The sequence below is a fragment of the Corapipo altera genome, unplaced genomic scaffold (assembly GCF_003945725.1).
Source record: "Corapipo altera isolate COAL_440 unplaced genomic scaffold, ASM394572v1 23b, whole genome shotgun sequence".
Classification (NCBI taxonomy): domain Eukaryota; kingdom Metazoa; phylum Chordata; class Aves; order Passeriformes; family Pipridae; genus Corapipo; species Corapipo altera.
In genome coordinates, this window is record NW_020884885.1 from 12,685,451 (window position 1) to 12,711,785 (window position 26,335).

The 26,335-nt window shown below is 36.5% G+C and overlaps 1 protein-coding gene across 7 annotated transcripts in view; it reads left to right on the forward strand.

Moving 5' to 3' along the window:
* LRRC4C (leucine rich repeat containing 4C) overlaps positions 1 to 26,335 on the forward strand; it is a 493,056-nt gene that overhangs the window by 398,048 nt on the left and 68,673 nt on the right. For 2 of the 7 annotated variants that reach the window (XM_027642106.1, XM_027642113.1), the window contains exon 1: positions 382 to 2,230. The exons of the other annotated variants lie outside the window; for them this stretch is intronic. The gene's annotated coding sequence lies outside the window, so the exon portion shown is untranslated. Of the gene's footprint in view, positions 1 to 381; positions 2,231 to 26,335 lie in introns of those variants that run through there. 7 annotated transcript variants of the gene reach the window in all.

A 26,335-nucleotide genomic window follows, 5' to 3' on the forward strand; every position in this document is an offset into this window, starting at 1 on the left:
TGGCTGAACTGTCAGAATCAGGCAGGCTTTCAAGAAAATGAGTTTTGACATTCCTTTCTTTAAGATGATCCCTTGTTTTTCAATTACTGTTTTCTGACTTGGAGATTTCTTAAGGTAACCCTGAGTTTGTTCCCAAACTGTCAAGCAGGTGGCAGCAATGCCACACCAGAGCAGCTCCCAGCCCTTTTCCCTGACATCAAGTGTTAATGCAATTGACCAATCAGTGCTAAGATGATGGGAGGTAATTGGGTAATTGTATTTTACTGATCCCAAGCAGAGAAAAGAAGGGGGGGAGGGAGGGGGCAGGGGGTGAAGAAGAGGTGGGGGAAAACAAACAAAAAACCAAAACCAAAAAAAAAAAAAAAAAAAGAGAGAGAGAAAGAGGAGAGAACAGAAAGGGAGAAGGAGGAGTGTAGCCAGAGAGACTGGCCCTGGGACATTTGCAAATCCTAGAGTGCCACTGAAAGGAGAGGAGTAACTGAAAGCCAGAGCGACTGAAAAGCGGAGCTACTCGCAGCAACAACAGCAGCTGTCAGGAACTGGATATATACATACATGCGTATGTACGTGCACACACGGGGAGAATTCAAGCTGAAGCTAATAGGAGGGAGGAAGCGTTTCGACTGTGCGAAGGGCTATGCATATCAGGGATCAAACGAAAAGCTGAAAGAAGCGGCTGCGCTCCTGGGACTGTGTCATCTTGGAAGGGAGGGAGGCAGGAAGGAAGGAAGAAAAGGGGGAAGATAACTGGCGTGTGGAAGAAGATGGGAGACTAATTCACTGCTGTGCAGAAGGGAAATCCAACTTATACATCTGAAATACACCAGGCTGAGCTTGGAAATGAGATCAGACCTGCATTGAAACAGAGAAAAGGAGGAAAAGGGAGGCTGAGATGGGAGTGCTTTTATCCTTCCTGTCTCTCCTTCTCTCTCTTTCCTCAAAGAAGAAATAGAAGTTTATCCGTCTCAGTGCTGCTGGATCTGTATAGCTGCTGGACAAAAGATGGAGAGGAAGCTGAAATGAAAAGCAAAGGGTGCTTCTGAAATTTACAGCTAAGAGGACGAATCACGTCTTCCAGAGCGTCTTTGTGCCCCATCGGGGGAGTTTAAACATCAGAAGGATTTTGAGAAGTGTGGGGGGGTGGGGGGGGGGGGGGCAAAGGCGAGAGTGGGCGCTAAAAACACCCGTCCCAAGTGTTTAAAAAATAACGAGATGATGGATTTCTTCTTGACAGCTGGTGGGAACCTTGAATTTTTCTCTACTCCCTCTCTCCTTCATATAATTTAATGTGAAATTATGAAAATGCAGAGGAGTTGGAGGATAGGCAAAAGGATATATCGTGGAGTTTGAAACAAGGAGAGGGTGCTGATGCTGTGGATTGCTGGCTTCTTGCCGAAATCAAAAATCCAATTGCGCACTGGGTTGTGATTGGAAATCTAATCAGATCTTTGGAGAGGGGGGAGAGAGACTAAAAGTTTATTGTTTTGGCAGAGAGAAAGAAAAATTTAAATACAAAAGGAGATTTTTTTTCTAAAGGAGCGTGGGGGAATAGAGAAAAAGAAGAATGGGAATCCCCATTCTAATGTGGAGACACATGGATTGGATAATTAATAGTGCAGCAAAGAAGGGGGGAAAAGAAAATTGCCTGGCGAGACCTGGATCTTAAGTGTCACAACAAAATTACATTAAAAGAATACAGATGGAGGATTGCTTAAAAAGAAATACAGCCCCTTCTGCTCTCCAGAGAAAAAACAAATAAAGAGCAATGGGGAGCAGTGGAGCCAGAGAGGCAGAAAACCTTAGAAAAAGGAAACTAAGCAAAGGATCCACAGTGGAATGAAAAGTTTCAGAAGGGAGAAGGACCATTCCTCCTCTGCAAGGATTTTTGGTGTTTTTCTGTTATTTGAAACCACTATTCTCCAGTGAAGGCAAACATCAACATTGCCACTACAGCAATTTTAAGCAGAAAAGTTGAAAGCCACAGAAATAAAGGACAGAGAAGAAGAAAGTAAAATTGCCAGAGGGGGAGAGTTCAGCAGTGTTGGGTTGGATTGGCACCTGTATGGACTGAAATTTCTGGGAAATTGCAATTGGATATCCTTTATTTTTATTTTCTTTCTTGTTTTTAGTTTTGGTTTCATTGCTGAAATGAAATAGTTTTCTAACCCCTCCCCCACCCGGGTTTTTCATAATCACTCGGATTTCCAGCTGGATAGTCTTTGAGGATACAGTGAGTACACTTTCCTTTTTATTATTTTTTTTGGAAAAGGAAATATGCCCCATTGCCTCTCTTCTGTCATCCTTATTCCTCTTTTCTCGATCTTTTCTCCCACCTGGATAAAGAACCTGATTGTATTTTGGTAATGGCTGGAGGGGGGGTGGTTTGGAAGACAGAAGGGAAGGAACGAGGATAGAACTGAATTTTCACAGTAGCTCAGATTCCTGTTAGTAAAATTCAAGCCCTTGTAGGGTGTTGCAGGCACCTGCCAGTGTGTCCTTATAGCATGTGTAAGTGTTCACTAGCAAAGAAATCTTTTGAGAAAGCCCTTGCAGTGAATGGGGGGTGCTGCCTGATTGCCAAGTCTCTACAAGCAGATGCAAGTTACATAGAATTGGATGCACAGAGGGGGTTTATTTATTTAGTAATTGTTTGAAATAGTTGAAGGTTCTAATTAAAATGCTGGTACCCAGTCTAACATTGCAGATCAATATGGTGTATTAACAAGAAAATTTATAATCAAGCAGGGTGGTGAAGGATGGCTTTTGTCGGGAGTGTGGGGGGGTGTTAGGCAGGGGCTTTTAATGGATTTTGAGGAGACAGCTCTGAGAAAAATGGCACATTTTACTCTCCATTGCTAAGAAAAGACAGTAACAGGCAGAGAGAGGACATTCTTCTATTAAAGGGGAGTTTCGGAAACTGCTGTTTTAGCCACTTGTGCCCTCCAGATCTCTTAGGAAATTCTTTGTGATTTTTTGGTGAATCCTTCGGGTCCCCTAGGACTCTCATGGCAGTTGAAGGAGACTGATTATAAAGCAGTGAGAGGACACTGAGGTGTTAGAAGATTTTTGTTACTGGGCTGATAATGAAAATAGTTAAAAAGTGGCTTGTAGATGGTGGGGTTCACAGATTAGCAATGATGTGTAACAGACCAGTAAATATGTCCCTTTCTGGAGAAATGTGGTGTGGGGGTGTGGAATAAAGGGAGGATAACATGGTGTTTAAAATAGAGATCCATGTTTTCCTGTGGGGAAGTGATACTTCCCCTGGCATGACTGCGTAGTCTGTGGGTAGAGAGTTTTCTTTCCCTTTCTTCCCCTTCTATCCTCCCTCACCTCTGTCCTCTTCAGCCTTGGCCTTCACAAGTAAAGGCTCCATCTGAAAGTATTAGGCCAAAACTGGTGGAGAATGAGAGGGAGAAAGAGCTAATTAAATGAGCCATTGAACAGAAATGGATTTTTGTTTTTTTTGGCATGCAGGGTGCAGAACTACCTTTGCCACTCATTTTGCTTTTCTCTAGCTACAGTATTCTGGAGAAGGGGAGAGAAGACAGGAGTGGAAGAAGTGTTGGTAGAGCCAGATTTTAGCGCCTTTTTTTTTTTTCTGGCAGCATTTCTCGCTTCACAAGCTTCCTGCGTTAAACAACCAAACCAGAGCTCTTAACTTCCCTGGATAAATGCAGAAATTAATATTAGCCTCCTCCTTCCCCCCCCCCCCCCTTTTCTCTATTCACTTACATCACTACTGTTACTTCATGTAAATGTCCTGAATCTTTTGGCATAGTGGAAATGAGAACTTCTGCCTTTCAAAGGTGTGCCATGTGCTTCTGTTTGGAGGTCATACCTCTTAAATGTTGGCTACTTCAAAAGGATTAAGATTTAGAGTTCAATTCTGCTCATAAGGAAATCTCTTGGAGTTTTTGTTTGGCCATATGAACAAATCAGACCCTTTGTACTGTAGTGTTCAGAAAAAGGAGGAAACAGGCACAGGAAAAATTGTTCCTTCCAGCTCCAATTACTCTCATCTTTCTCAGTATAGCTAAATCCCTTTAGTGTGAAGTGTTTTAGCCTCATTTATTTCTCTGGGCACATGTTTCCTGGTGGGACGCTAAATGGGTAATAAGTTTTTTAGCATCTGAAAATGAATGCAAGACTCTCTTGTCCATTCCTTCATGTATCATTATAAGTCTGTGCCCTATTGTGGGCTATACTTACATCAGCAGTTGCAGTAATAGAACAGCTAAATTTATGTTAAGCTGCTGCTCAGTAATTACTGAAGGAAAAAGAAGCTGGCTAAGGAAAAGGCATTTCCAAGCTTTTCCCTGGATTGCTGTCAAGCGAACACATAAACAGAAAATTTGATAGCGCAACTCCAGTTTTTGACAATAGAAAGCTGACATAGGTACCCCATTCATTTTGTTGAGTAACTAGGCAGAATTATTTTCTTGATATGATAAGAAAGCCCTGGGAAAATTTAGTCACCAGTTTGGGCTGAAACAGGCAAACCTTGTCAGCATTAAGAAGCTAGGGATGCATATCTGCTTCCAAAGAGGCAACAGCTTCACACTTCAGTGAATCATTCACTTAATACACTAGCCAAAAGATACATGGAACAACCCAGATTTTAACTCATTCAATGTCAAGTGGGAATGAGTATAACATTTCTCAGGATTTTTGCTGGGGCTTATCCAGAGCCCAAAGGGCTGATCATAAAATATACAGCCAAAAACATAAATCCAAGTATCCACCTAAATGAGGAGCAGTAAATCTCAAGCAGAGGCAAGAGCTGGCTGTCTCTGCTACTTCCCTCACACGTGTTTGAGCACAGATGTATCACTCAGTAGTACACGCCGGTCCTGCGGGCTGTCTCCTCTTCAAACCATGGACCTTTTTGGTAGTGACCACAGGCAGCTGGGATTTTGACACTGTACCGGGAAAGATTATGTGTGTATTTAGGCTCTAAATTCTTGTACAGAAAGAAAGATAAAGCTATATTGGAGGGTCCTACTCTGTTTGTTCTAATTGTTCTCCAGGTCAAAGATCACATATGTAAACTTCAGGTATTCTTGGCAAACTGTTAGTGCAAGGGGGTAGCTAGTCTGTGTCTTTTCTGATGTCAGGTATGATTTGCTCTGATCTGGAATTGAAGCAGGTTCAGTTTGCTGGAGTGGCAAATTTTGTGTCACAATATCTCCTAGCCTGATACCATTGACAAGTGAAAAATGGACTTTAAGATTAGGTGAGACCCAAGAAAAAAGGCTGTAGATGTGAACCAATACAAGCAAGTGTGAGACTGGTGAAAAACAAAGGGATTCCAGAGGTGTTGCTATGGCTTCCTATATATAGGCTTTAAAATTATTTGCCTGTGACCTAAAAAGCTGTCTCCCATTTGGCATGAAGATTCTTGCTGTTGCAGTATGTGACAGGAAGGTTTTGAATGGGGCTTGGGACAGGATTTTAGCACATTTTGAGAGAGCTTGATTCTGGTGGAAACTCACAAACCAGGCTATCCTAGTTGCAATGTATTCACTGAAGGACTGCACTTAGCACAGCAGCAGTGTGCAAGAGCTTCCATCTTGGTCTTGCCAGAGTGGCTTCATGTTGGTTTGGAGATATGTCTTTGTCTCTGATGGCTAGTGAGGGAACAAGGAGAAAAGGAAGGGTACTGGAGTTAGTGTTGTTTTCATTCTGGGATGAGAATTACTCTGAAGATATGCAATTAGCACCCACTAGAGTAGTCAAGCTGACTGGACTTCAAGATACTATTATCAGGGGCCTTTTATCCCATTGCCAGCTGCTCTATGGAAAACAAGCCTCCTTCAGCCCACCCAGCCGGAGCCATGCTTGTCTGGAAGGCAACCTTGCAGAATGCTTGAGTCTAGCAGATTGGACAAGGAGCTGCCATTGGAAAGGGTCCTACCTCTATTTCTTGTAATGGCAGACTTGGGGATTAGCTTGTGACATGTTAGAGTGATTTATTTAATGATGCAATTCAGAGGGGAAAAAAAAAGGTACCTGTTATTTAGGTGTACTATCACAGTCATTTTTTTTCTCCTAAGAGGTAGAAATGGGGAAACAAGAGGGGAGATGAGTATGCTAGTGGTGTGTTTTAATTGCATATTCACAAGCTGCAATACATGGAAGTGAATTAATGCGTAGTTCCTGGTAGGGGGCCTGGATACTTTGCTATCTGTTAGCGGAAAAGGCAAAAATCAGACGCTTGTGCATGCACACAATAAAAGAGAAACAGGATTTACATTTGGTATCCAAGGAAGCGAGAGCAGAATCCTGCAGAGCTTTCTGTTCATTGTTTAAATGTTACCATAGCAATATCTCAGGGCACAAGTTACATGTTTTCCACTTCTGCAGTTGAGCTTTCCTTTTCTTTCTCTCTTTTTCTCTGTCTCTCTCTCTCTCTGTGTGTGTCTCTCTGTTTCTCTGGATATTCTAAAAAACTAGGGGTATCTCCACAAAACTTTGCACGGTAATAGGGAATGGTGGTTGAAGGCTGTATTATCTGATGGTATATGTCTGTCTGTCTGTCTGTTCTTCACTAACATTTGCTAATATGTTCAAAATCCAATTGGGGGGAAATTGTTGGATAGAAGTGGAGTGTGAGACTTGTTAAGAGATCGAGCATATTACAGTATTTTGTGTAGTGCTGATATGTTAATTGGATAGCTGCAGGCAAGCAAAGTGTAGCAGTTGCTGACAATTAGAAACAACCATGAACTTCCCAGGACAAAAATCTGTTCCTTGGGCAGATTAAAATGCATTTCAGGTATATACTGGAGCTTATGTAAATTTAAATACTAAAACCTCTGTAATAAGTCTTGAAATTCTGTTTTCACAATGCTGAGACAAGATTTACCCTTGCTGCTTGTGAAAGGGAGAGAGGCAGCATCAGACCAGTGAATAAAATCTATCATAGTGCTTGCTGCAGAGCTTGTACTTATTATGTCAGGACTGTGGGGGAGCAGTATAACCAGGAACAAGGAGAATTAAAAAGGAAACCAACTAACCCCCCAAAAAAGCAAAAAAACTCCAGCAACAATTATTGCAGTAGATAAAGCTTACTCAGAAGTATTACAGCAGGAGAAGTTAAATAAATTACATTTTGTCTGCAAACCAGAAGCAAATCTGAGCATCTAGTAATGCTTTTTGTATTTGAGGAATCAGTTATTTGACAGCTATGGGATTCATACAGTTCTGGGCATTAAAATAATCCTCGAAAATGTGGATGTGATTTTCTTTCATGTTTGTATGGACACTATAGTATGAACTGACTTATAGAAGGCCTGGGAGTTGGCGGTTTTTCTTCACTATTCATATAAGAATGATTGCTCTAAGGGTCAGACCTGATCCTGAAAACCAGTGGTAGTAATTTGTAAAAAGTGTTAGTGTTGTTCAGATCTGCAGCATATTTTAATTTTGCTTACAAACCTTTCTTCACTTTCATGTCAATAATCTCTTCATTCACATGCCATGTTTCATGGGAAATAAACCCAAGCACATAAAGAGCCTTTTTAACCAATGTAAAGGGGTACAACATGAGTCATAACAGTGTACTTTATTCATGATCTTAAGCAAAACACTGTCTTAAGACCTTAAGCAGGCACTAACTCTGTTCATGTGCTTTGAACTTACCTCAGAATCTTTGAGATGGCAAAAAAGGCAATTGGATCTTTAGTAATTATTTCAGCAGGACTGATCCTGCTCTGTGGGTTTTTTTGTGTTTTGTTTTTTCTTTATTTCCAGAAATAAACAATAGAGTATTTATATTTACAGATATAAAAAGGTGATCCAAACACCATTTTGAATTAATATGCTATGAACTTCAAAATTTCCAAATGTTCCATGTTCCTTTGCCACTCCAGCTGACATTCCAGGTGTTAATACTTCTTTTTCATAAGTGTGTAATGTAATAATTGATTAATTAACCTTACTACTGCAGCAAATCCTCAAACTATATTAACAAAACTAGCTAGTTTATAAAATTACATAGTTTAGGGGTGAATTCTCAGTCGTAGCTCGGATGGTGTAATCTCTGTGTATTGACTATTCACATCAATAACTGAATATTGTGACATTATAATTAAGTTTAACAAAAAATGCTATAGTTTACCTTTTAAAAGCTAGAAGAGGCTCTACAGAGACATAAAAGGGTTAAGTTTTCCCTTCCTCAATGCATACAAGTTTCAAATGAAGTGTGCGAAAATGTATTCAATTCCACGAGCTTCTTTGCTGAAGGGCATATATGTTGTGTTAAGGGTTCTTTACTTAGCTGTTTGGTTTAACAAGAATTTTCTTTGCCACTACTCCATTTGTGAGCCCTTATTGGACAGGAAGGTTCTTCTACAAGTGGTTATTTATTATTTGCCGGGGGAAAGCTTTTGTATTTGTTACATCCTTTAAAGAACTGAGGTTCATTTTTGTTAAGTTTGTTGATGACACAGCTACTAAAGGGGATGGTGACCCCATTAGCCTTTCAGGTTGCTCATATGCAGTGCACAGTCTACTATTTCAGTAAGAGTTTTATTGCATTTAACGCCCTTGTGAATTTTGACTGTATATGGTGCAGGGAATTAAAACCATAATGGATTTCTCCTTTGAACTGGAAAGAGGTCGAAAAACCTCCCCTTCAGTGAATGTTCATATTGATATCCCTCTTTCTGTAATGTACATTTTACTGAGTAGTCTGGCCCTGAAGATTGAGTTACATACATTAAGTAAAGGCCTGAAGGTATCTGTTAAAGACTACTGAATCAAACCATAGGAGAGGATGGCTTAGTCCTTAGGTAACTTTCCATAATATGTGGAAAAAATAATTGTATTTTTTAATGGGAAATTTCAGGTTTGGGGATATGTATGAAAATGTCATGCAGCAGTAGTAGAATGTTATTAAAAGTTGCAGAGAAATATAGATAATAAATTCCTTTCACAAAAGATATTGCATCTAATTTAAAGTACCAAGCAGATAAGATTTTTTTTGTCGTAAAGAAAGATAAAGTTGATAATTGCCTATGGCAAATGAAAGACAAAAAGCAGCTGATAATGCTGCTTCAGAAACCTATCTTCTAAACCTGAGGAAAATTATGAGGAAAATTGATTGGAAAGGACATATAAACAGAAGGCTGTGTTAATATAAACTGGACAGTTTCTACGAATATGTTGGTTTGCCATAGAAAAAAACAAATCATAAAAGAATTCACGTTTGACCATGAGTTTGTCTTTGACACAAGGGAAAATGAAGTAAAAATTTAACAATAAGACCAATCAAAATAAACTAATATATACTAGGGAAAAAAGAGGAACTCATATAACAACCCCTGTAAAGAATAAGGTTTAAAATGAGTACAATTGATCTGATAGGAGGGAAACATTGTGGTTCTGTAGTAATCTTAGATTACACCAGAAATAAGGGACTATTATTGTTCCTTTTACTGCTTTTACTGACCACATCTTATGAAGCGCTACTGGCAGTAGTAAGGCATAACTGTCAAAATAATTAATTTATTTATCTATTCTGTATTATATCTATTCTATATTTATTATATCTAATCTGGAAAAATTATTATTAAAATTTTTGTCATGAAAAGAAAAAAATAAGTGAAAGGATATTGGGAAATATCTATTAGGGACAAATATTTTTAAATGAACAGTCCTGTTATACTTTTTCAAAGAGTCATCCAGAGTATATATCTAGAAAACATTGCAATTATACAAGTGCGATGAACCACTGACCATTTAGCCTGACATAAACTTTAGGCAATGTAACAGAAAATACAACACAGGATTCAACCAACAGAGACTTAAGGCAGGGAAGAGTTAAAAGGCAATAGTATGGTATTATGGGAAGTATTTTCTTTCAAGCAAACAATTTGACCCTTTCATACTGCAAGGCTGGTAGATAGAAGCCACCATGGAAATAAAGTGCCCTCAAACTTTAAAGAACATAGGATACTTAAGTAGCTTAAAAGCACTGGTCAGATATTCCAAAGTAAGTATTGTGATGAAATTTGTTCAAATGGATTATACAGATATCATAGCTATTTATATAATAGTTGTGTCCATGTTCTAAACAGATCATTGGCAGAAAATTACTTAATGTAAGTCTAGAGCCCACAGTTAGCAGAATGACCTAGGTAAGAATACTGATTAAGATGGGTATGCGTGAATAATATAACTGAGCTAACTGAGAGGAAATTTCATGAAACTGATAATGCTAAAGAGGAGAATTGAACCAAAAAAAAATGCTCCAAAACTCCAAAACAACCTCCCCCCCTCTGCCCCAGTAGGCAAAAATAAAACCAAAAAATTTCTGAAACAAAGCTTGAAAAAGCATGAAGCTTTTTAAGTGTGAATGGCTGGGCAGGTTAGAGAAACAGAGCAAATAAATTTGTTTGATACTACCAGATATTGAGCCATCTCATTGCAACCTTTGACTTGGTCTGACCAAGCTACCTCTGTACTGGATGCTGCCAGAAACCAACATCTGGCTCGTGGAGTCACTGCACAGGGTGCAACACATAAGGACCCTCACCTTGTAAGAGCATGCATGAACTGTGTATGGTTTCTTCCCAGCCTGTCCGTTAGGAGATGGCATGGGACCACACAGAGCTGGACCACCCATGTCTGGAGAGGTGGAGTAGGAGCAAGTAGAGGCACCTGCACTCCCAGAAGTGTGAATGTGCTTGTAACCAACGTGGCCTGTGAGGATATCTGAATGATATTACTTTGGGAGGTTAATTATATAAAGGTGTTCAAAAGTTTTTAGGTGTTTATTTCCGTTTTGTAAGTATCTAGTATGGTGGTTTATTTGTTGTATTGTTGATCCTGAGCTGACAGTGAGTGCCGGCTAATTAAATGTTGTTGGCTATAGTGACATGATTTAAATCACATGAATTGAGAAGATTTTCCTTGAGACCAAGTGTTGGCAGCTTGATAAATATGACAGGCATACTGAGTGACATTGGTTGCAAAAACTTAGATTTGAGAAGGACAGATTCAGAATGATGGACACTCATCTGTAAAAACAAGCTGAAAAGTATTTGAGATTACAACAAGCAAGGATTTCCACATGAGCTCCCACAGTGATAGTGTTAAAAACCACTGTCATGCAAGAGAAACAGAAGAGTGGTTTTAATAATGTCAGTGGGAAAACTGGAATGCTGTTTTCATTTGAATTTGTCCAGATTTTAAAAATTTTGTTGAAAAGAATGGAGAAACAAAAATATTCACTGCTGAATAAAAAGGAAAAAATCAGTACCCTAACATTATTCAATTAATTAAGAAACCCCAGAACTGATGTGGTTAGTTTTTGAGGAAAAAACCAGATGTTTAAATTTTTTGTAATTTAGAAAAAAAAAATCTAAGAAAAAGCAATAGATAGAAGCTGAGGTCTTGTAAATTCAGATTTGAGATTAAGGGCAGAATTTTAATGTTGAAAATAATTTTCCATTTTTAAACTCATGGAGAAGTTGTGTTTTCTCTCTCTTTTGGAGTCCTTGTACACAAATGTCTTTGTGGAAGACTGTTGTAGTGAAGTATGCATTATTGTGTTTCGTATATTCAGAAAGGCAGAGTAGGTGATTCTGAGATCCCTATACCCTCAACCTGTAATTCTGCAGGTAGAAGAAATGTAGCCTGGGCTTCTATAGCCAAACTGCTATTCCTATCATCAACAAATATGTCTAGCTTGAAATGTGCACAACACCCCAAAGGATTTCGTTATGCAGTCCATCATTCCCTCTCTGCTGAGATTGCTATCAGAACATCAAAGAAGTTTTTAGGTGATCTGCTGCTTTATGACTCTGACTCAGTCTCAGTCCTCAGACTTCTGCTTAGTTGGTAAAATGTCTTTTGAAATCTGTGAATTTGTCAAATCTGAAATGTTTTAGAGAGATTAATTTTGAAGGCTGTGCTGAGGGTGAACAAATATCATGTGTATTTACTCTTCCACTCAGTACTCAATCCACTAATTTATCTATGTGACCAAATTTCTACCTCCTTCATAGTTGTCTTCACAGTGTAGAGGTTAGCAAGCTTTAGGTACTGTACTTCTGAAACACTCTCTTTTCAGTAATCGGGGTCAACAGCCTAAAGAAGTCCATTTCTTTAAGATGACACAGGAGTTCAACAAATCAAACCTAAAAAAATTATTGTCTTCAAGCTTTTATCTGGTTTAGGCTTCGAATACGAACCCAGATATGATCTTTTGCAATAGTTGGTCTTGGTATCAGACTACTATCCAAGTCTGAGATGGACTAAATATAGAGGTGTCAAAGTTGGTATATCCATTTCTCTCTGCTTACTGGACACTGAGGATTGCTCTGTCTACATCTTTTTCTTGCTGTGAATGGTTGCTAAGCATTTCAGAGTAGAAATGTGTTTTTCTCTCTTCCTAAAACAACTCCATTTGTGGACCTGGTTTTACTTGTTTACTTCTTTTGCTAATTCTTGTCCTTGGTTTGGGAAGACAGAGAAGAAGAAAAAATGAAGTCAACTTACCCCCTGCGTCTCTGCATAATAATTTTTGGTAGTGTAGGTAGAAATTATATGCAGTCTCAGTGGACTGTCTTCTCATATTTCTAGTTACTCTCCACCTTTCTTGAACACTGTTCTAAACTCTTCTGAAAAAAATTTCTGATGGAAATCTAAAACAAACATACATATTTCATACTTACTGGTGAGGTAGGTAGGTGTTCACTTCCTCTCTTTAGAGTTTTATAGTCCAAAGTCAATTTTTTCATATAAATTGTGTTTCCTGCATGCATGAGCATTCCTGGAGCATTGGGCAACTTCGTTGTTACAGTTGAGTGTAGTTAGCCCGAGAGGTCATGGAGCTTGGGAAAGTATTCTCTGAGGTAGAGAAGGGCATTCCTAATGTTAGGAAGCTATGGGTGAGGTTAGAGACAAAGTTATACTTCTAACCTTGCTATTCTTTTCTATATTGTTCTACTTTATGCATCCTTTACTGCACTCTGGCTTTGGATAGATTACTTTACTTTTGCAGGATTTATAAAAGTAAATTAAGTGATCTCACATGCTTGCTTATGGGAGAAAACAATGTGGATGACGTGATTATAACAGGCCAACCTGCATGAGCTTGCACTAAGATTGCTGGCATAGCTACTGCATATTAGGTAACATTATAAAAAAGGTGTTAATATTAAGAATGTCTGTCTAGAGAATCAGTGTAGTAATCAGTATTTTGAAAATTCATATCCTATCTCAGTTCTCAAGCATTATTCTACATGTATATTCCATACAATGTAGACCTGGATTTTCAAGAAAGGAGGTTACATATCCCTTACTGCTTCCACAGAAATCAGTAAATTCCCCTACTATTGAAATCCTACCAAACTGATCATCTAGGATAATTTTCTTATAATCCTATTTGTAGTCTGAGCTCCCTCAGCATTTTGTAATTGCATGAGATGCCCTTCTCTTACATAGCCCTAATTTTCTCTTGCACACTTTATGCAATGTTTCATCTCTTGTATTTTAAATAAAATAAGAAATCAATTAAGTATAGATAAAATTTGGCGTCATCATTCCATTAACTTATTACAATAGGTGAACATTTGGGATTTGGAAAAACAAGGCCTAAGTCTGTCAAACACTGTTTTTGATGGTCCTTTTCTCTTGCCTCTCTCCCAGTCCCTTCTCCAAATTGTCTTGTCAAAGGTTCATATAACTGCTTCTAAAACCATTGGCCAATCCTGGGACCAATGACTACAGAGACCAATGTGGACTTGTTTTGCTTACTAGGAAAACTAAGTTTGACTGGGCTATTCCTCACTCATGGATATTGTCTGTCAGTAGCTCATGTCCTCCCAGTGACAGCAGAGTTCTCAAGGTCTTTTTCTCATGCAGCACTTCCAAAGAGTACTTTGCTGTCAGAGGTCTCCCGAAGACTAGGACTAACATTGAATGGTCATGGCAATTGGGAGAGGTGTCTGAGGAGGCTGGAGGAAAGCTAACAGTTGCCTGTTTCTGAGCACTTCTCTATCTCTTTTTAATGAAATGTTAAAAACTAAGATACAAGTGCGTTCTTGCTAGCTTTTCCATGTGGGTGGAGCTATGGACCAAAACGAAGCCTCACTGAAACTAAAGCAAATGCTATATTCAGGAAAAAATGTACTAAAGAAGCTGTCAGTTTAATTTTACTGGTATGAGCTGAACTACTTTCACTGCTAAAGCTATATATTCATGTAGGTATATGTATATTTGTTTAAGTGGATAGATTGCTCTTGAAAGTTTTGGCATGTCTTTGGCCTTATGACATATTAAAATGATGATTATTTGCACAGGTGGTTGTATTGTATAAAAGTAACAGGGAAATAGTGTTTTCTATATATTTATATATATATATTTAACAAAGTGCCTGATTCTATATATCTTTTTTTTTCTAGGAGTGGGGTATAAATCTCCACACATTAGTCATGTAGCTCTCAGATAAATTATAACTTTAACTGTGTGGTAAAAATTAACTGCTTTCAGAAATGTTTAAGAATAAATAATTTTTTTTCCAAAACAAGTAAAAATATCACCCACCTCTAAGCAAGAAAAAATGTCAGATCTTGCTTCACATCTTTCCCACCCTCTATCATTTCAAATAATACCTTTTAAAGAAAAAATTCAATTTTGATACATTAGAATGGACAGTCTTGTGTACTGTAGTGGTCATATCTAGAGATTCCTGTGGCCTCTTACTCATTTTCTGAAGCAAACCTCACAGATGCTGTATGTTCCTTTTTTTGTCTCTTTAACTTAAGAGAAATTACTTCTGCATATTACAGGACAGATCTTTTCATAAATTATGCAGCCAGCACACTCTATTTATAAGAGTTCAGACATCAAAACCAACTTCATATAATTTTAGAAGTGGGAATGGGATTTAAGAAGAGGTTTTGTGAACTTAAGCTTTAAGTTGTGTGAAAGGTCCTTGAACAAAAGGCATTTTGTAGGCACAATTTTTATTGCAATCTGTATCATCATACATAAAACATTTTAGTGCAGAGGAAGAGATGAAAACAAAAATCCATGTACATCTTTTATCTTAAATATTCCATTCGTGATGTAATTCTGGAGTCATAAGTCAAAAATTTCTTTCTTATCTTTCCATTGTTGAGAAAGGTCTTTCCTGATCTGCCAGCAATTTCATACTGCTAACTATTTTATATCTAGACTCTTAGTGACCTTTTTCCTACTGAATTATCTTACTTCAGGCATAAATTGAATTGAACAAACAAACAAACAAAAAATTTCTCCCTTAGAGTTAAGGAAGATCACAAGCCTACCAATTCTTACTCTTAAGAGTAGATAATTACAAACATAGACTTATTCAAATATTACTTTGATATTCTAACTCTAACCAAGTAAATCAGGACTATTCAAACAAAACCTTGTCAGGCTTTCTACGTATTATAGACCAAAATTATTATTCATTTGTTTTCAATTCATATGCTAGAATGATTGAAAAGTATAGTGACCAAACTCTTTTCCTTGGCCACTGTGAAATTTTACCTACTCTGTCAATGCTGTCAATTCTAATTGGTCACAAGCATTAAACCTATAAAGTTATGTCATAATTCATAACTTTTGTTGCTTCCATTTGAATTGATGTGTCAACTTATTATGCATTTAGTAGATAAACCACTTCCTACTGATGGATGACAGGTTTCTGTAGTTCCCCATGAAAACAGAGATTTCCTTTTTTGCCTTGAACCCAGGAAACTAATTTCTTTACTTTGTCTTAGTGGAAGATTAGGACCAGTTCAATCAAGCTGTCAAAGATCTAGACAGATACTTGCCAAGTATAATATATATATCTACAAGTGGCTATAAGAGTTTTGCTTGTGTTAAGGCCTAGGACCTGATGCAGCTAACCTTATGTTTTGTTGGAGGTATTTAGTCATGACAATACTTGCTTTTCATCTCTTACCATCAGTTTCTTCTTGAGTCATAGCAAATATGTATGTAAAGGTATAAAGTCGGCAACTGGACTGGTGTTATGCATTGTTATTGAAATGGTAATGATATCCAGTGACCTCCTTTCAGCCTACTCTCTAGTTATGCAGACACTCATCCCCTCCCTTCTCTGCAAATAAGCAGGTGGAGAGTATATGGACTTTGAAATGTGACTCAGAGGTCAAGAGATTCAGAGTCTCAGGAGGAAAGTGAAATTCACAGCTAAGGACAATTTGTCGTGACCAACCTGCCCCTGGGAACCTCCCAGCACAACCAAAGGGCTTGGTGATGCTTCGATTTCTCACTTTCTCAGTTGCCGTGAGTTTGCATAGGAAGGCATGTCTGCCACTGAGTTAGAAGTACTCTCATGAGTAAAAACTGTTTTATTTGAGAAAGGGTTTTCAAGATCAGATCTTTGGCTGAATGTAAGGTTTTCACTGGACTATGCCTATACATGAATCATTGCTTATAATTTCTTTACTGGAAATTCAGTAAAATAAAATTATATCAGACATTGGGTAGGGGAAAAACATAGTGTTGAGTTCCCTCCTTTTTTTTCCCCCACTTTTAATTTTAGTTTTGTTTTTATTTTTATTTTTCTTTATGACTCGCTGTGGAGGTAACAACACAACTAAACCACTGAAATCGATATCACCTGCATGCTTGCCTTTGCTTGGCACGTTAAATATCTTTTATGAATTGAGTTAAACATAGAGTCTTTGTCTTTTAGTGCTTTGGTGAATTGCTTAATTGTTTATTGATCTCATAATTATTTCATTCTTTATTCCTTTCCTCCCTTCTCCCTCCCAACCCTCTCTTCCCCCCTTCCACTTTAGCTTTACTTCATCCTCTTTTAAAGGTTCTGGAAAAACTTTACATTGATTCAGAATTCCTTATCAAAGTTCTGTGTGTTGCTTAAATTTCATGTCGCTAGAATGATTTGGAATAGAAGTCACACAGAGGTACCTCAACAGTTAATTAACCAAATAAAGGAGAAATTGTCCACATATTCAGAATTCATTTTTCACATTGGAGGCAGAAGATAGTTGTGGTAAATTTTGCAACAGGCTGCACCCACGGGGTCATATTTTATTAAACTGAGAAAATCGGATGAGTCAGAGCCACGGCTGTATAGGAATTTAAAGAAAATAATTGACACTCTGTCTTCCAAACATACAGTAATTTTCTTTACTTTTGTGGTGGGCGTTCAGTTAAGAGGAGTCTTGTCTGTATAAATTTCAGTTGATGAAGAGAACAAGATGGTACTCTCTTTTTTTTTTTTTGCATTTTGCTTTGGTTTGCATTCCACAAAGCAGATCTGCTTCATACATGACTTTTGTACATGTTGTACTCCGCTCCTTTACTCTTTATCAAAAAATTCCTGACAATGTTCATCTAGTTTTCAAATCCACCCAATCTGTCTCTTCTGTAATAGCAGAGTTGTTCCACTATTATGGTAATTGTGTATGTGCAACAGTGGTCTGAAAGTAAAAAGCTAAAGGACTGCTTCAAATTTTAGCATGGCAAGTTACCCTCCACCCTCTGTGTTCATAAATGAAAATAACTGGGCTGCAATGCCAAGAAATTAGTATCCTAACACAACTCCATAATGCTATGAAAACAGCATTGCATAACTGTGGTTCCACTGAATGGTATCATTATGACTAAAATTATCTAACATTGTGTTGCCTTTTTGTTCAAATCTGGCAAGAATCAGACTATCTCACCATGGTACACAATACATTTTCTAAATATGGGTGAAAACCTAGAACATTCTTTGGAACAAGTATTCCCTAAATACAGCAGAAGTGAATGGAAAATACTGGCCTTATTTGGTGATACATTGAAATATGATCAGCACATCAGTTATCTTTAGAAGGAAGTAAATGCCTGTTACCAGATTGAAAATAAATTAAATTTAACATTTCTCATTCTTCAGACAGTAGGTTCAAAAGTAAAAATGTATACATATTTTTAAAATCCTAATGTGCAATATTTTAAAAGAGCTGAAATTAAACAAAATTACTATTTTTTAAAATGGAAATTTTCTTTTAAAGCTCATTGTATTTTGCCTCATGCTACCAATAAACTTACCCAAACAGTGTAAATAGCTATTCCTAGATAGTTCTAGTTATTCCTAGTCATTCCTCTTGAATAAATGTGAATGAGATGTGAGTAAATGAGAGACAGTTGTTATGCACCATGACTAAAAGCAAGAAGTGATGGTCTGGGGCGAATCCTCTTCAAAGAACAAGCATACACAATATTAATACTTTGGGACAAAGAATCCCCAGTTTAAATTTTACGGATTTGTGTTTCTAGTTTCTTTATCATCAGTATTCCAGACGACATGGGAATTAGCTACCACCATTATCTTTGATAGCAGAGGGTATAAATCGAAGCCCTCAAACTTCAGTTCTTTGGGTAAGAAAACTAAACCTGTATCTGAACACTTTACATACATAGCTTGCCTGTGTCAAAGAATCTCAAAAGCTGCAGTTCTCATGGATTTCAGCTCCTACAGCACCGCTAAAAAAATGTTAATTTCTGACATAAAGTAAATCATGTATTTAATCAGATCTGTCTTTCAAATAAAAAAGAATTAGTGTAGTTTGGTTTTATGTTTGTCTTTTCAAAGATTATGTTGTGAGATTATATGGCAGTGTACTTGAATAAACTAGAAGATGAATAACCACTTCAAGTCCTATGTTACAGGCTATGCAGTACTTACTAAATAGAACTGATAACTGTAGTTTAGCTTAACTGTGCAATCACATTTATTGCTAGATCCAATCTATATGTATACAACACATGCAGCTTAAGTCCACTCCATCAGAGTGGCATATACAGCATTTCAAAAGTGTGCTTTATTCCTTACCTGATTCTTTTATAAAATCTGTTTTCATTTTGCTAAGAACAGAGTGTTACAGAGAACATACACAGTAACTGACTTGCTCTGTTAGTAACTCCCTGCTTTGCACTGAGGAAAATATAACACTATTTAATATCAAATGTGCAATCAAGGAACAGCTGGGTGTCTTTTGCAGTGTCCCAGGGCTGGCCAAGAAAATTTAATCAAGACATTGAATAATTATTCTCACTGTTCATATTGATGCATTAGATCCTATCTAAGACCAAATAGGGTGCCACAATACATTAAAGGAACCATTTCCTCCTTTCATCCCTGTCCTCCAAAGTAATTTAATACAGTGGTAATTCTTAAAAAAATTGTCATTTGCTGTAATTTTTTTCTCCATAGCTCCTACCACTATTCTGTGTTGTTGTACAGTTAAAACGGACTGAAGGAATTCCAGAGTCATCAAGATGCAGTAACCCAGAGATACTAATGTTAAATGGAACCCTTTGCCTCAAAGGCAAACATTTCTTGCTTGCTTCTGTGTAGGGTAGAGTAAATACAGCAAAATTTAGCAGCACTGTTATGTGTAAATATTATATATCATTATTTGGTTAGAAACATCTTCTTAATTCATAACAAATGGAGTAACAAAAAAAAACACTTAAAGTAATGGTAACTTAAATATATTTATAAAAGCAAAGAAGCATTTCAAAAAGTATAATTAGTCCATGACCACAAAAGTCATACCTATATGAAAAACCCAACTTGAAAATTCATATTATTTTATTGTGCATGAGACGACAATACAGATGGGAGTCAATGAAAAGTTAGACTGAACAGCTGTTCAATTCCTTCAGTAGGGGAAAGAATATCCACAAAGAATCTCAGGAAGGGAATTGTGATTTAGTTACAGTTCCAAATCAGACAATGCCTTGATCCATAAAGAAAACAATTTTTTGCAGTCTGTTCATTTTACTACCTTCTTTATATAAGCCCTTTTCAACTTTTACGTTATAAAAGCAGTGCTAAGACACTTTTTCTTCTACTTCTTCTATCATCCTTCCTGAAAAAGAAGTATTGAGACTGCAAGAATCAGGATGGTTTACTGGATCAGGATTAGATCTCTCTACCATGCAGGATTGAGCAATAGAAGAGAAATGCAAATGCAAATTTGGATTACAAAGTCATTAGGGGCAGTAGTTGTTCAGCACATTTTAGGCCCTTGGGAAAGATTATTAAACAAATGAAAGTGGTTTTAAAATGAAGCATTCTGTTCTTTCAAAATAGTGGTTATTAATTTTAACTTCTAATTATTGTGCATAATATTGGATTATATCACATATAAAATTTAGTTTATGACACCTATAAAAGTAGATCTGTGCCTATGTAAAATCATGATTTTTTCTCTATGTCTGTTTCTGTAAGTTGGAAATTTAGATAACAAAAAGCTTTTTTTTTCCTATTTTTTTATAAGATTTTTGACTTTTTTTTTTAAACTACAGTGCCTGAAAAAACCATTCGAACTACCTAAAATTCTTACACCTCTACATACTTAATTTCTGTATATTTAAGTTGTTAGTTGATTTTATTGTGTATTTAAGAGAAAATACTTGTGAATATGTCTGTGCAAGTGTTACTACTTTTATAACTTAATAAAATCAGGAAATGATTGTATGGAAATACTAATGGAAATCATCTTGACCATTCATTCTCCCAAAGCAGGGCTATCACTAGCACTGCTTCAAATTAGACCCTGATTTGTCTAGTTTAGTTTTCACATCTTCCAATAACAGATGTACCAGAAGAAGAACCCCTCTTGCTCCTGTGCTGTAGAGCACCCTCCTAATGGAGAAGTTTTTTCCTTATGTCTGGTCTTAAATACTATCCTGCAATTTTTGGCTGTTGTCCCTTTTTTTGATCTGTCATTTCTGAAAAGAGTTTGCTGTAGTCATCTTTGTAAATCCCCTTAAATGACTGCAGACTGCCAACAGAGCTGCACCCCCTAACCTCCTCTCCGCCAGACAAAACCAACCGTACTCCTTTAACCTCTCTTCCTAGGAACATGCTCTAGATCCTGATGCTCTTGGTACTCTTCCTCTGATCCCTCTTCAGTTTCTCTACATCCTTCTTGAAATCCGGGGCCCAAAACTGGATCCAGTGTTTTAGTAGCAGGTTGAGAAGGACAACTGATAACTTCCCTTGACGTGCTGGCCCTTGTGCCTCTAACAATCCACTATGTGGTTTGGCAAGCTTGCAGTGACAGTGCACAGTGCTCAGTGGAAATGCTCATGTTCAACCTACCATCCAATATGACCTCCAAATTCTTTCCCTCAGAGTTTCTACTTGAACTGTCAGTATGGCTGTGTCAACACGTGTTGGTTACAGATATTTGCACTTGTTGCAACATATTTCTGTTGACTCAGCCCTTAAGTTTCTCAAAATCCCCTTCTTTCAAGAAATGGACTATGTAATGGAACTTGAAAATATGGGTTTAGATTGCTTGTTTCTAAATTCAATAGAGTTTACTTCCCTTTTTTGCTAAAATAAAAAAAAAAACCAACACTTTTTTAATACATTATTTTTCTCTATATTTCTTGATAGAATCACATAGTTTCTCTGTTTTGCAGATGTATGATAAAGACAAATATACCCAGTATTTTGATATGACTGACCATTCTACAAGTAAGCATGTTGATACCCTTCCATTCTCAGCCAGAGCCAAGTGCCTGGCACAGGACAAGGGAGCAGAAGGATCCATGTGTTGCTGTGGTTATTTGGCTCTGCATGTCTATTAGAACAAGGCTAGATTTCAGTCATAACTCCAGTTTTGCCTCCCATATTTTGCTCAGGGAACTGGCTCTTGGATGCCAGAACGTGCTGAGAATCCACTGATCAAAAAAACCCCCCAAAATCCAAAACTGTCAAGCAACAAAGTCTATCACACAATAAACTGTCAAATAGTTCATCTAGCCTAGTATGTCCAAATCTATTTTTTAAATAATAAGTGAATGGTTCTGCTTTGTTTACGATATCATTAGCAGCTACATGCTGCAGGTAGACAATATTATTTGACTGTTTCTTTGTCTCCCTTCCCCATGAACAGAAAAAAAGTAACAGAGAAAAACTGAATAAAACATTTACCAATTACATGCCAAATTCTGTGAGTAGTTTAAATTCTTAAGAAACATTTTTTTTGTATTAATCAGAAATAAATACAAATATTGTGGTTGGGTTAGCTTTTTGTTTGTTTGTTTTTTTCCTCATGAAATGACTTAATTTCATAGTTTAATTGTATTACAAATATGAAAACAAAAAGTCTAAAATCTCCTTGGAATTCAAACAAGATTAGTGTTTAGTGGGGACTAGCAATACCTTGATAATATTCTGTGTGATTTTTCTCCCAAGCTTAGCTCACTACATATAGATTTTCAGGGATTCACAAATAACTTTGATTCCAAGAACTTTTTGTACTTTCCTGTCTAGATTTCCTGTCTTGTGCAGGTTCTTATGATACACAGAGTATCAGTGGACCATGAGATTGTTTGTTATTTGTGTTTTACTTTCCTATTACAGTAAACTCTTTCCCACCATGCAGACACCATGCAGCTCAGTGCCAGATACGCAGAATCCCTGCTATTCCATTCTCGTGTGTCTACAGTGAAGTCTGCCAATTGTTGAATTTCACCAGCATTTAAGATGAATTTAATAGGGAGATAGAGCAAGTATGTGAAATAGATCAGTTTAAATCATTCTTTCAGACTATCAATCAAAAAATATTATTTTTCCTGGGGTTGGAATGGAAAGCTGATAAGAACTACTGAGAATTTAAAAAAAACCCTCAATTTTAAATTATACCCTTTTACTGTGCATGAAGAAACAAGTGCAGATAGATTTACGTCCTTTATAAGATCCTGCTCTTACACACCAAAACCCAAGTCCATTAAATAACTGGGTATATAGAAATATTTCTGTCGCATGTACCCCACCAAAAGGCAATAGAAGCATTTAGATAATCTCCCAATTACAGTGCACAAGTAAGAATAAAGTTAGTCAACCTGAATAAAATGTAAAAATAATTTTTAATATTGTTTGGTTTTTTATTTCTATCATTGGGACCAAAACCTTTGGCATTTTGTCGAAAGACATGAAAATTTCATTTGTTAACACTGAGTATAATAGTAAGAATGTTGAGGGGATTGAGATACAAGAATCTTACAGTTCAGATACTTGTTACGGGAGACTCAAAGTAGATAATGATTTTTGTATTGAAAAAATGATAATATAAACATTTTATAAGAGTTTCAAGGGGCATATAATTCTGGAAGAATTTAAATGTTAGCAGCTATTGGCAGAAAATATGCTATTAAGATAGTAGTAACTATCTTTGTACTTTTCTTCCCTTTGCCTTTGACATTTGAAAGTGTTTGAAAGAAATCTTGGAAAAAATGTGGATATGACTAAAAACACCCTAGAAATTCATTACACTTCCCCTTTAGCAGATATAGAGAATTTCAACAAAGATATAAAGATAACAGATATTTCTTGCATTAAAAATAGTTTCCCAGTAAAGCCAAAACCAGTTTGATTTTTTTTTTAACAAGGAGAGATAAGTATTTATTTTCTTCTGTAATCAAAAACTTTTGAATCCTACTTTCTAGACTTGTATTAACATTAAATCTTTTCTCTAAAATACTTACAGGCTTCTAAGCTTTTTGTTCTCTTTGGAAGAGCCTTAATCTGCTCTTTAAGTGAACTCTTTATGTGGATGTAGGCATGTGGTAAAGAGTCATGATACTTAACATTTTCTCCAACCCAGATCTTTCCTCACCCATTCATCTGTTTTTTTATAAGGTCACTGACTTTTGTTATAGATGACCTTATAAAAATCATGTGGGTACAAAAAGCTACATTATAAGGGAGGAATGTTGAACACTGTGTCCAGGTGTTGCTTAAAATAGGTTTTCAGATATAAAGAACCAAATACGAAAACATTTGGGTAAACACAGTGATTATACAGATTGTTCCTTTAAAGCAGAAGGAAAAAGAAGGGAAATGAGGTCACATCTGTTTTGATAGTGCTTTCAAAAGGAAGAGGAAGGGAGAAAGAAAATGAAAGAAAGAGATATTAAAGTGTAGTGGTGCTCCAAAATGATTGACTAGAAGAAGTAATCTCAAAGACAATAAGGCAAATATAGATGATTTACCCTTCTGTGTCATCAGTACACAATTGTTTCCTGCTGTCTCATGGTTTGTCTACTCTATTTCCAAATGTTCTTGCCTTACAGAATTGTGTCTCTATTGGATAGATTTCAGTCTCATGAAGTGTTTTGCTACTATCCAGCTTATTACCTTCATTTCAGACTATTGTTGTTTTCTTGGCATTTCATTCTCCCTGTATCACACTATATTTTCATCCTGAAGATCTGTAACCTTCATATATTTATAAAATCACATTTTTTTATTTAGGCATGTTGGACTAATCTGTCCTTCTAAAAATAAGTTTTTCTTATCACTTTTCCATCTCTGAATATTTTGTTTACCATCATGATTTTGCTTACATGATGGCTATATTGAGGGTGACTTTGTGATTGCATTAGATTCATGTAAGGCATATGATGGAGATGATGGACTGGGTTAATGTGAAGTACCCTGGTAAAATTTCTTGGTCATCCAATAACACTTTGAATCCAATATTCCTTCAGATGCAAGAAGTATACATGATCAAGGCTGTGGTGACTGACAGTATCACCTCCTCAGAGACAACCATTCCTTGTCAGAGGAAAAGATGAGGGGCAAAGGACAGTTATTTGGTCTCCCTCTGCCCTGAAGGCAAAAAGTTCCTGAATTTGAGAGAAAATTTTTATTTTTGTCAATTAGCTTTCAGACATTCTTCTACAGAATTTCTTTCCACTGAGGCTACTGTTAATACAGCATAAATGAGATTCAGTATATCTGTATTAGGAATGGATATTTATTTTGAAGTTAAAAGTTTCAAACTTATTCAAAGCTTCATACAGGCTTTATTTAATTTTGATTCATTTAAATACAAAATAATGTAATAGCATAATAAAACTTAGCAGTTATGTAGAATTCCATTTATGAAATATTTTATTGATTTTCACTAATTACAATCATTCCATTTCATAGAAGTTGGTTAAAATTGCGTAGTCCTTTTTCAAAGGAGTGAATTTCCAGCATTTTTTGATTTTGTTGTAAGTGTTGGTGTACAAATAACCAAGTTTAAATGTTTGCAAAGTCTGAATTTACAAAATGCTGATGATACCTAACTTTGAATTCACTGGGATTTTGGTAACCCTGAAGTTCAGGCCATAAGTGCCTTGATCTTTTCTTTTTTAAAAAATCCCAACTAACTAACCAAAATAAATACAAAATCCCCTTGGCTATAATTCAGCCCTTTAGAACCCTAGACTTACAGTAGAGCATCAAGTTAAAATTACAGATAGTTATTATATCACATGTTTTTAATATAAACATGATTTAATGTATTCAGAATAAGAGTATTCATTGTGAGACTAATGGGTCCAAGCTGCAGTGTTTTTTCTTGTAGTAGTATTTTTAATGTGATACTTCCTCGAACATAAGAACAAATTCAGTCTCTGCTAAAAAAAATCACATAATATATATATTATCTATTCAGTAAATTACAAAAGAAGAAGGGGAAAGTGTTAATATTTTTTATATTTCGCCAGAAGGAAAAAAAAAGAAAAAAAGAGAAGTAACAAAATTAGCAATGTATTAAACAAGTAACCCAAGAACATGTTATGTATGCATGTTCAGAGTGTTGAGCTGCCATCCAAAAGTACCTGGAAAGGCTGGAGAAATGGGCTGACAAGAACCTCATGAAGTTCAACACAAAGAGGTGCAAAGTCCTGCATCTGGGGAGGAACAACCCCTTGCACCACTGCAGGGCCAAAAGCCACTCAATCTGGGGTCCTAAGCATGGGTTTTGTACCAGATGACTTCCAGAGGTCCCTTCCAACCTCAGCCATTCTGTGATTCTGTGATATTCCAATACACTACATTGTGTAAATGCTATATTAATGAAATTACTATTTCACTATTTTCTTTATGGAACTCTCAGTGACTATTATCTTCAGGTCAGGCATTTCATGGCAGCTGATGACCATCTGGAATAGCTGAAGTCAGTTGTAGTGAAGAATAGCCAATCTACAACTCTTTACTGGTGTTAGAAACTGTCATAATTAATTGAAATTTACAAAATACTCCTTTATTTCTGGTTGTTTTTTTTCTTCCTTTTAAATATTCTGTATCTCACAACTTTAACTTGCTGTTGGTATTATAAGGTTTAGTTTATATACATATATGGCATATACAAAAATAAAGAGAATAATAGAAAAGCCTATTCTGTGTGTTCAGCATACCAATACATTTGCAATGGTTTATGTTCTATGAAGCATCATTACCACAGGAAGTAGTACGTAATATGTAACTAACATTATATATATATATATATTTTATATATAT